This window comes from Rhinopithecus roxellana, chromosome 4 (genome assembly GCF_007565055.1).
Source record: "Rhinopithecus roxellana isolate Shanxi Qingling chromosome 4, ASM756505v1, whole genome shotgun sequence".
NCBI classification, from domain to species: Eukaryota; Metazoa; Chordata; class Mammalia; order Primates; family Cercopithecidae; genus Rhinopithecus; species Rhinopithecus roxellana.
In genome coordinates, this window is record NC_044552.1 from 100,216,249 (window position 1) to 100,225,760 (window position 9,512).

At 37.2% G+C, this 9,512-nt stretch overlaps 1 pseudogene; it reads right to left on the minus strand.

Annotated features, from left to right (window-relative positions):
- Positions 1-5,652: 5,652 nt before the first annotated feature.
- On the minus strand, positions 5,653-7,348 carry LOC104681618 (annotated as a pseudogene).
- Between the last annotated feature and the right edge of the window lie 2,164 nt (positions 7,349-9,512).

Below are 9,512 nucleotides of genomic sequence, written 5' to 3' on the forward strand. Positions count from 1 at the left end.
TAAATTTCTGACCTAGTGAAGCCTCCAGCACAACAGACATAACAACCATTTCAGATGGTTGAGATCTGAATGTGATTGGAGTTAATAATAAATCTTTATGGATTAGGAATGGGGCAATTTTATTTGAATACAGTGACATTTATCCTGAGAACATACTTCACAAGACTTACAAGAAATACAGAGATTTTGGGGACATTAAAACTCTATTTTTAGCTCCATCCTTTTAGGGCACAAAGCAAATAATTGAGTTACTTAGATACATTAGCTATAATAAAGTCCCTCACTGTAACAGTCCTAAAAGGGTGTCCCCTAATGCCTCAAACGAAATTGAAAAGTCTTAAATTCAATAAATAGTAGGAAGAGGCCGGGCGTGGTGGCTCAAGCCTGTAATCCCAGCACTTTGGGAGGCCGAGACGGGCGGATCACGAGGTCAGAAGATCGAGACCATCCTGGCTAACACGGTGAAACCCCGTCTCTACTAAAAAATACAAAAAACTAGCCGGGCGAGGTGGCAGGCGCCTGTAGTCCCAGCTACTCGGAGGCTGAGGCAGGAGAATGGCGTAGACCCGGGAGGCGGAGCTTGCAGTGAGCTGAGATCCGGCCACTGCACTCCAGCCTGGGCGACAGAGCGAGACTCCGTCTCAAAAAAAAAAAAAAAAAAAAAAAAAAAAAAGGAACAATTCCTTCTCTTTTATTTTTGTCTATCTTTTTATCCCCTTTCTTCTCCTGTTCCTTGATTCATTTGAAAACTTGTGAGGTTTTCCTCAAATCATTGAGAAGTTGTTACACAATAGATGACACACAGGCAGGGTTATTTGTAGATTACAGTGATCAGCCAAATTAAGATAACCCAATGCTTTTCTTGATTAATGATAGAAGTTGTTAAAAATGCACAGTGAAAAGACTGAAATCTCCAGGAGAGGACAGTCTCACATGGTAACAGGACTTTTGGGTTTTTCTAATCTGAACAAGATGCTCACCTTATTTCTGTTTCAGATCACTAAACCTCTACCACTCACTCCAAGCAACTAGGAATGCCCTGTCTTTTTCAGCCATGGCTCATAAACATCATATATTACACATTTTCTTCCTGAAGAAAGTAGAGCTTTGATCAATACAATTTGAATAGGGAGGCAGGTAAGGAAGGCTCTGCCATTCGCCCATGAATATCTGATAAAATAAGGCAAAGTGGCAGCAGGTATGTAATAATGGAAACTGGGTGAATCAAGACAAAAGGGATAATTGGATTGTATACTTATGAGAGATTCTCATCTTTTGTTAAAATGTTCTTTAATACTGTTGTTGCACTTATTTTCAATAACATACTTAAGGTATAAACTGGTGCTAGAACTTAGGTCTTTGCGTTGACCAACTCCAGTTTTTAAATAAACTTTTTGTTTAATTGAAGTATAACTTATGAATAGAAAAGCATACAAATTCCAAGTCTACTGCTTGATGGATTTTCACAAGTGAACATACTCAGGTAACCAACATCCAATATAGGAACTGGAATATCACCAGCATCCTAGAATCTCTCATGTCTCCTCCCACTCACTATCAATTCCCTCCCCTGGGAACTGACTTTTTTACTTCTATCACCACATACTAGTTCTTTTTTGATTTTGAGTTTTACAGTTCTTCATATTGATGCATTATTAGTTCATTATTCATTTCCGTTGATGTCTAGTATTCCATAGTATTGAGAATCAAGGGTACCTGCATCAGCCTAAACTTAACTATGGGACTGAGAGCTGAAACCACCTGTGTCAATATTACTGCTTTTATGCCTCAAGGAAGTCTTGCCAGGGAAAATGTGATTGCAGAACAATAACGTACTATACTGTTTGTATCGGGAAATTCTGCAAACCAATTTATACAATCAGTTTGCTTACCAAGAACCCCAAACCCTGTATATATTCCTCTCTGATTTCTCTTTTTTCTGATTTCTCTGATTTCACTAAGACTCTGTAAGCTTTGCTTGGTCAACGGGTTTTTCTGGTGGTCTTTGTGAGGAAGTTGACAATATGAATATTTCCCAATGTATCTACCCATTCTAATGTTGATGGGCATTTGAGTATTTCCAGTTTGAGGCTATTATGAATAGTGCTGTTGTGAACATTATTGTATTTTGATGCACATATGTATATATTTGGGATTGGAATTTCTAAGTGGTTGGTAACCATATGTTCAATTTTAATAGATTCAATAGTTTTCCAAAGTGATTGCACCAATCTATACTCTCAGCAGAAGCGAATGCAAGTTTGTTTCTACATCTTCTCAGCAATACTTAATAGTCAGTCTTTTTGGTATTAGCCATTCTAGTGGCTGTGTAGTGGTAGCACATTGTGGTGTAATTTGTGTTTCCTTGATGTGATTATAATTTTTCTCTTTTCATATGCTTATTTTTAAACTTTTTATTTTGAAATAAAGATAGACTTACAAGAAGTTTATTCCTTATTTTCTCTTTGGCTCCTGCTTTTGGAATCATCTCTAGGAACTCTGCATATCCCCAGTTTGTGAAGATTTGTTTCTGTGTTTTCTTCTGAAAGCTTTATAGTAAAATAACAGGTTTTACATCCAGATAGACGATTCAATTTGAGTCAATTCTTATACAAAGTGCGATGTTTAGGTTAAGGTTCAATAGTTTGGTGATTAGTATCCATTTACATGCTTATTTTCCATTGGGGTATCCTTTTTTAAAAGTACCTGTTTTTTGGCTGTCTTCGATTGAGTTTCTAAATTTTTCTTGTTGATTTGTATGAATGTTTTGTTTATATTTTCCTTTTTTACTTCAATATGTTTTGCGGGAACAGGTGGCTTTTCATTACATGGCTAAGTTCTACAGTGGTGATTTCTGAGATTTTGGTGCACCCATCACCCAAGCAGTGTACATGGTACCCAATTTGTAGTCTTTTATCCCTCACCCCCCTCCCACACTTGTTTATATTTTCTTATTAATTTGTATGAATTCTGTATAGGTGCTGGATACAGTTTTCTTGTCAGATACATGTATTGCAAATATCTTCTCCCATCTTCTGATTGCCTTTTTACTCTCTTGATGGTGTCTTTTGATTAACAAGTTCTTAATTCTAATGAAATTCAAATTATCAATTCCTTGAAACACTGAAATTCAATTTATTAGGCCTTATGATTAGTGCTTTTCATATCACATCTAAGAAATCTTTTCCTAAACCCTGGTAATGAAGATATTCTTCTTTGTTATCTTCTAGAATCCAGACACTTTATTATTTTATCTTTCTAGATTATATCTACAGTCCTTCTAGAGCTGTATTTTGTGTATCGTGTGAGTCAGCAATCAAGATGAATTTTTTTTTCCATATGGATTTCCAATTGGCCCAGCATTGTTTATTGAAAAGACCATTTTCTCCCCAATTACACTGCAACATCACATAAAAAATTATGAACTATATAGGAAACCAGCCTGTTGCATGACAAGAGCGATCCATCTTGACGCAAAATTACCGTGATGACCCATGTTTGACTCTTGCATACCAAGGTGTTCTGCAGCAAGATCTTTAAACAATGCTCATAGCACAGACAACCCCTCATAAAGCTGCTTCTCTGACCTCTTCAGTAGTCACAAGTTTCAGCAAGAAAGTCTGAGGTATGACCAGCTGTACGTCTTACCATAAAAGCTTCCATAGAAAGGATACTTTCTAGAGGGTGGATGCAGGGATTCACTGTCTTACAGCCACCAGAAACATGGCTTCTGGTTGTAAGTCACTACTAAATATTTTCTTTTTTCTTCTCTGATCAATACATCTCAAAACAGAAGAAAAAAAATCAATATTTTCTCTCTGAGAAACTGGTTTTGTCAGCCTCTTCCTTCAGCCTTTCAGCTCCCTTGGCCTTTGGGGGTAGGTTTGCATATACCTGCTCACCACGGAAGGGACTGTATATGTGTGGGTCTGTTTCTGAGCTTTCAGAGAATTGGATTGTGCAATTGTGGGAGCTGGTTGAACAGTCTCTGTGAGGCTGTTGTCTCCATGTGTGATACTGGAGTGGAAAGTCCATGAGGCAGGCAGTCAGGCAGGGAAGGCTGGAACTCAAAAGCACAAGCTGGAAATCCACAAAGAAGAACTGAAACCTTTGTCTTGTTGCCTCTGACCTTGGTGACAAGAGTATCCTGCAGAAGCCTGTGCCCTTCGTTACAAAGCTAAATGCATACCCGACCCAGGAGTCAGGGAAGATGAAGGAGGATCCAGGAGAACATAGAGCAATTGCAGGCCCAGTTGCTGCTTCACACCAACAAGGTGAATTAGCATGACAGCAACAACATGTGTCAGCTGCCAAAGGCTGTAGCTTATCTTCCAAACCTCCCACATCTCTCCCTGACTGTCCATGCTAATCAGAAACATACAAGAAAGGGAATTCAGCCCAGCCAGAGGTACACTTCCAGTATTTGTTACAGATGATTCATAATATCTTTGTCTTTTTTTGTCAGGGAAAGGAGATGGAGATGTGTTCCCTACATGATTATTTTAATTTGGGTAAAGAATTTTAGGTTGCACTTCTTTTCTTTCAGCACATCACATATGTCATTACATTGTTTTCTGGAGTCCTTTGTTTTTATTAATTTAATCAGCAGTTAGTCTTATGTTGTTTCTTTAAAAGTCATGCATCTTTCTTTCTGGTTGCCTTTAAGGTCTTCTCCGTCTCTGGTTTTTAGTAGTCTTATTATGATATACCTCAGTATGTTTTCCTTTGTATTAATCCTCCTTGGGATTCATAAAGATTCTTGAATTTATGTCGTGATAACTTTCGCATGATTTAGCAAATTCTTGGCCAATAATCAAATATTATTTCTCCCCATTTTCTCTTTTCTCTCATTTTGGGACTCTAAGTATTTATATTTTAAACTTTTCATTATGACCCAAATGTCTTTTTCTTTTTTGTTAAGTACATCTTCATCTTATTTTCTCTCAGTGCTTCAATAGACATTTTCTACTGATTTGTTTTCCAGATTAATGAATCTTTTTTCAGTTAATCTGCTGTTAAAGCTATCTTTTGCAGTCTTAATTTTAGTTATGGGACTTTAATTAGAATCTCTAATTGATTTTTTAAATGTATTTTCATCCTCTGATGAAATTTCCTATCTTGTCATGTATTTTCTTGAATACATTAATAGCTATTTTAAAGTCTGTATCAACTAACATCAGTATCTGGATGCTTGTCAGTCTGTTTCTTTTATTTTTTTAGTTTAAACAAATTTTTATTACACAAAGTTGTCACATAATTGGGTATTTTCCTACTTTGTATACAATTCTTATTCTCTACAGAAAGGCTGCTTAACTTTTCATCTGGTGATAGTAAGCACTACAATTCTGACTTATAGAATAGTAAAAATACCTCTGTGATTTAAGTTGAAAGAAGTACATTGGTACATGGTGGCTGCACCCAATATCAGGAATGCACAAATGTCCTTTTATTCAAAAATACAAAATAAATTATCTGTAGGCATGGACAATGGCAGCAGTAACCCATTATATATTGTCAACTGAAACCAGTAACTGATGGTTATAGTGATTTTCTTAAACATCAGCCTTCAGTCATTTTCTCCAACTGACTTCTCTGAAGTTATTGGTGAGGAACACTGCCTTGAGCTTCCTGTTGCAGTTCATTAATAAAGCACTATTCTAGGAATAAGAACATCTCACTTCCCGTTCCACCCACTGCGCCCATTCCGGGGTTCTTCCCTTCTTTAGGAATTTCTATAACTACAACTTACGATGTAGTTAACAGAGAGTCCACCCCATTAGCACCCAGTAAAGCAGTTCTCACAACCTTTGTTGGGTCAATTTTTCCTTTTTCCACCATATTCATAACATAGCATCATCACCAACTTCTGAGAAACTGCATAATTTTCTCAACTATCAAAAATCCTTCAACACCTGCATGCTTAGCAAGAGTAACTGCAGGATTTTTGAGTGTTCTTTTAATAACTTCTATACCAATTTTTAAATCTTCATTAGCTGGAGTTAATGAATCCAAGGCTCGAATGCCCTGGAGCAGGGCACAACCCTCTGCCAGAACAATGCCTTCTTCAACAGCAGCTCTTACAGCATTAAGGGCATCCATAACTCTTTCATTCATTTACTTTAACATCACCTGTCCCACCAGCCTTCAGCATTGCTACTCCATCTGAAAGTTTTGCCAGACATACATTCAGTTTTTCCTTTTCATATTCACTAATTGTAACATCTAACTGCTCAATGATTACTTGAATACATTTTTTAATTTGAGCCGTAAAAGAAAAAACCTTTTCCTTTTAAAAGCATAGCATCATATTTGGTCAAAATGACCTCTCCATTTTTTTCTAAGTTACGAGGCTAAATAGCTTCAAGATTGAGGGCTAACCCCTCTTCACTAACCACTAGACCACCGGTAGCAATAGCTATATCTTCACATTGGTTCTTTCTGTTGTCACCAAAATCTGGAGCTTTGACTGCTATGATCTGAAGACCAACTTTTAGCTTATTAAAAATGAGTGTACTTAGAGGTTCTCTATCAACATCTTTAGCAATTATGACCAAGGACTTACAGTGAGGATTGGCAATTTCAAGAGCATGTACAGTGGTCTGGACACTAGAAATTTTCATTTCATTCAATACCACATAGGTATCCTGGAATTCACATTTCTAACCTTTTAATGTATTAATGAAGTATGGAGAAATATAGCCTCAATCAAACTTTATGCCTTTAATAATTTCTAATTCATCATTCAGTGTTTTTGCATCCTTTACTGTGATGACACCCTTTCTTCCAATCTTTTATTTGCATCAGAAATGATGTTGCCAATTTCTTTGTCTCCATTTGCAGAAATCATAGCAACCTGAGCAATTTCTTCAGGGGTTGTCACAGTTCAGACAGCTTCTTAAGTTCAGCAATTACAGCATCAACAGCTAACATCACACTTCTGATTTCCACAGGATTAGCACTTTTGCTAATCTTTTCAAAGCCTTCCTTGGCAAAAGAGCATGCCAGTACAATAGCACTGGTGATGGCCTCTCCAGCTTCATCATTTGTGTTATTAGCAACATCTTGAACAAGTTTAACTCCAATATTTTTATGTTTATCCTTTACATCAATTGACTTTGCAACAGTCACACCATCTTTTGTTACTTTAGAACTTCCCCAGTTGATCAATCATTGTTTTTGTCCCTACTGTAACAGCTACAGCATCTGCTAAAAAGTCTACACCTTGAAGCAATAAGTCTTGGAAATCTGCACCAAATTTTACATCTCTAGCAAAATCCTAAGTGAGATAAGGGGCTAGTACCCTAGACACTGGTCTCATCTGGCAAAAGACTGTGGGTAATTGAAGCATTTCTGTGGGATGACAGTGGGGCGTGGGTGCGGTGAGGCAGGTCATCAGTGGCGAGTGAGGGATGAGTCTATTTCCATGTTTTTTATTAAATGGCTGAAATTATGCATTTTACACTATGGAAGTTCTTTCTAGATAATGCTGTTTTCCTCTTGAGAAGTATTTTTTTGTTTTGTTTTGTTTTTAGTTTGTGAGACACAGAGTAGGAACATATCATCTTCATCTGGTAAGGACTCCATGTGATTTAGAATTGGATTTCAGCCCTTTCATTTCTTATTTGCCTTATTGAAATTCTGGGGTATATACCAGGAATTCTTTACGCTGGCAAATCCTGAAGACTAATTTTAACTCACTAGCACCAAGAGATGCCAATAGCTCAGCTTCAGTCCTCAACCTGACAGTATTCACTTTCCTCTTGGTTCTCCTCTTCTTGGCCTGTGCTGCTTCTGTATCAGTGAAAACCTAAGGGAAATAGAGAAGGGGAATGTTGGGTTGGCTTCAGTGAATTTCCTTTCTCTCAGTGATCTTGGCTCCACAATTCCTGGTTACACTGGTGGCTCTCTGATGCCTTCAGACAATTTAACTTTGTTTTGTTTTTGTGTTATATTAGCCGTTCTAGTTGTTCTCAGCTAGAGGATTGATTGGCCACAAATCTGTCATAGCCAGTAGGAAGAGACCCATCCATTCCCTTTGATTCTGTCTCTGACTCCAGCCAATGCCTGCTTTCAAGGACCAGAACACTTTTACTTACTTTTGATTGATCAAAACCTCTTTAATTCTGGTGACAGAGTTGTTCGAACACTCTTTATCTCCTCCCCTTGTCCAAGGCAAGCCCTTCTCTGGAGGATCATCACAAGAAAACCAAAGAGAAAGATGACCCTGCATTCTAGGGTCAAGTGAACTGTTTCTACAAAATCCTTAAGTCCTCAAACCCAGTCATTTTAATTATTAATTATTTTTAATTTTGTATTAATTTCATTTTTCTGATTACTTTTTACTAATAATATTTACACTGGGAATGATCAATTTGGGGAAAACGTCCATTAAGTTTCTCCATATTTGTAAGATTTTTCCACAGACTAATATCTGCCTTGATGTATTTCTCTTCCAAGCTCACATCCTTTTGATGCTGGGTATCACTGGACACATTCAAATTGCAATATGACATTGATCTCTGCTCCTTTGGTTACGACATTGGGTGAGTCAGCACAATGGGAGGTAGAATGATTCTTGGAAGCCACCCCTATACCATAACACATAGCCATAAATTAACTGTAAACATAAATGAATGTGAACCACACAAGTACACCTCAGTAAATCAAAACAGCCCAAATTAGCTTACCCAAACCCTTAGCTAGGTCCTGTGGCCACTCCAACTCTATCTGACAGGAGGGGAAGTGCAATGAAGGAAAAATTACAGTAGAAACAGACAGCTGTTTTGACTGATTATGGTTAAAATGTATTTGCAGATTTTACAGAAACATGTTACTATGAGAACATACTGCCCAGGCCCTTCCCAGGGCCTTACAGGGGCCATGAAGCTTAAACTTCATTAGCTTCAGGGTAAATCTACCTTGTATTTAAATATTATTAAAGACCACCCCCTTCAAAGAGTTAACTAATTTAGAATGTGGGCTCTGAAATAATCATGGACCAAGAAAAGAGGGCTAGGTCTTTTCCCTTTATATAAATTCATACATATGGTCTTGGAGAGATTCAGTACCACATCAACTCCCTTCCCCTAATAGTCTTATATCAATAGGACTTCCCAAGGGGAGGAACAAAAGAGCAATAGTTATTCCCCAAATCCTTTCTCTCTTTCCCTCCAAGTCTTCAGTCCAATACACTTGTAATATTATTTAATACTTTGCCTCTTTAACCTTAAATGGAACTAACATTCATCAAATACCTATTACCTGTCAGACGCTGTTACCCAGTATCTTCACATTATTGCCAGATAATTAGGGCAACAATTCCTGAGGATATAATGAAAGTATAGTTGCAATGAGTCGATTCCAGTCACTGTAGATGGGAGATCATTACTTATGTACATATTTATGTTTCATATATTAATCTACAGGTTATATTTAAAGTATAAGGATTTATATAAATTTTCTAGAATAAGATTCTATCGGCTGTGTTTATGTCTTTATATAAAATTTAACTC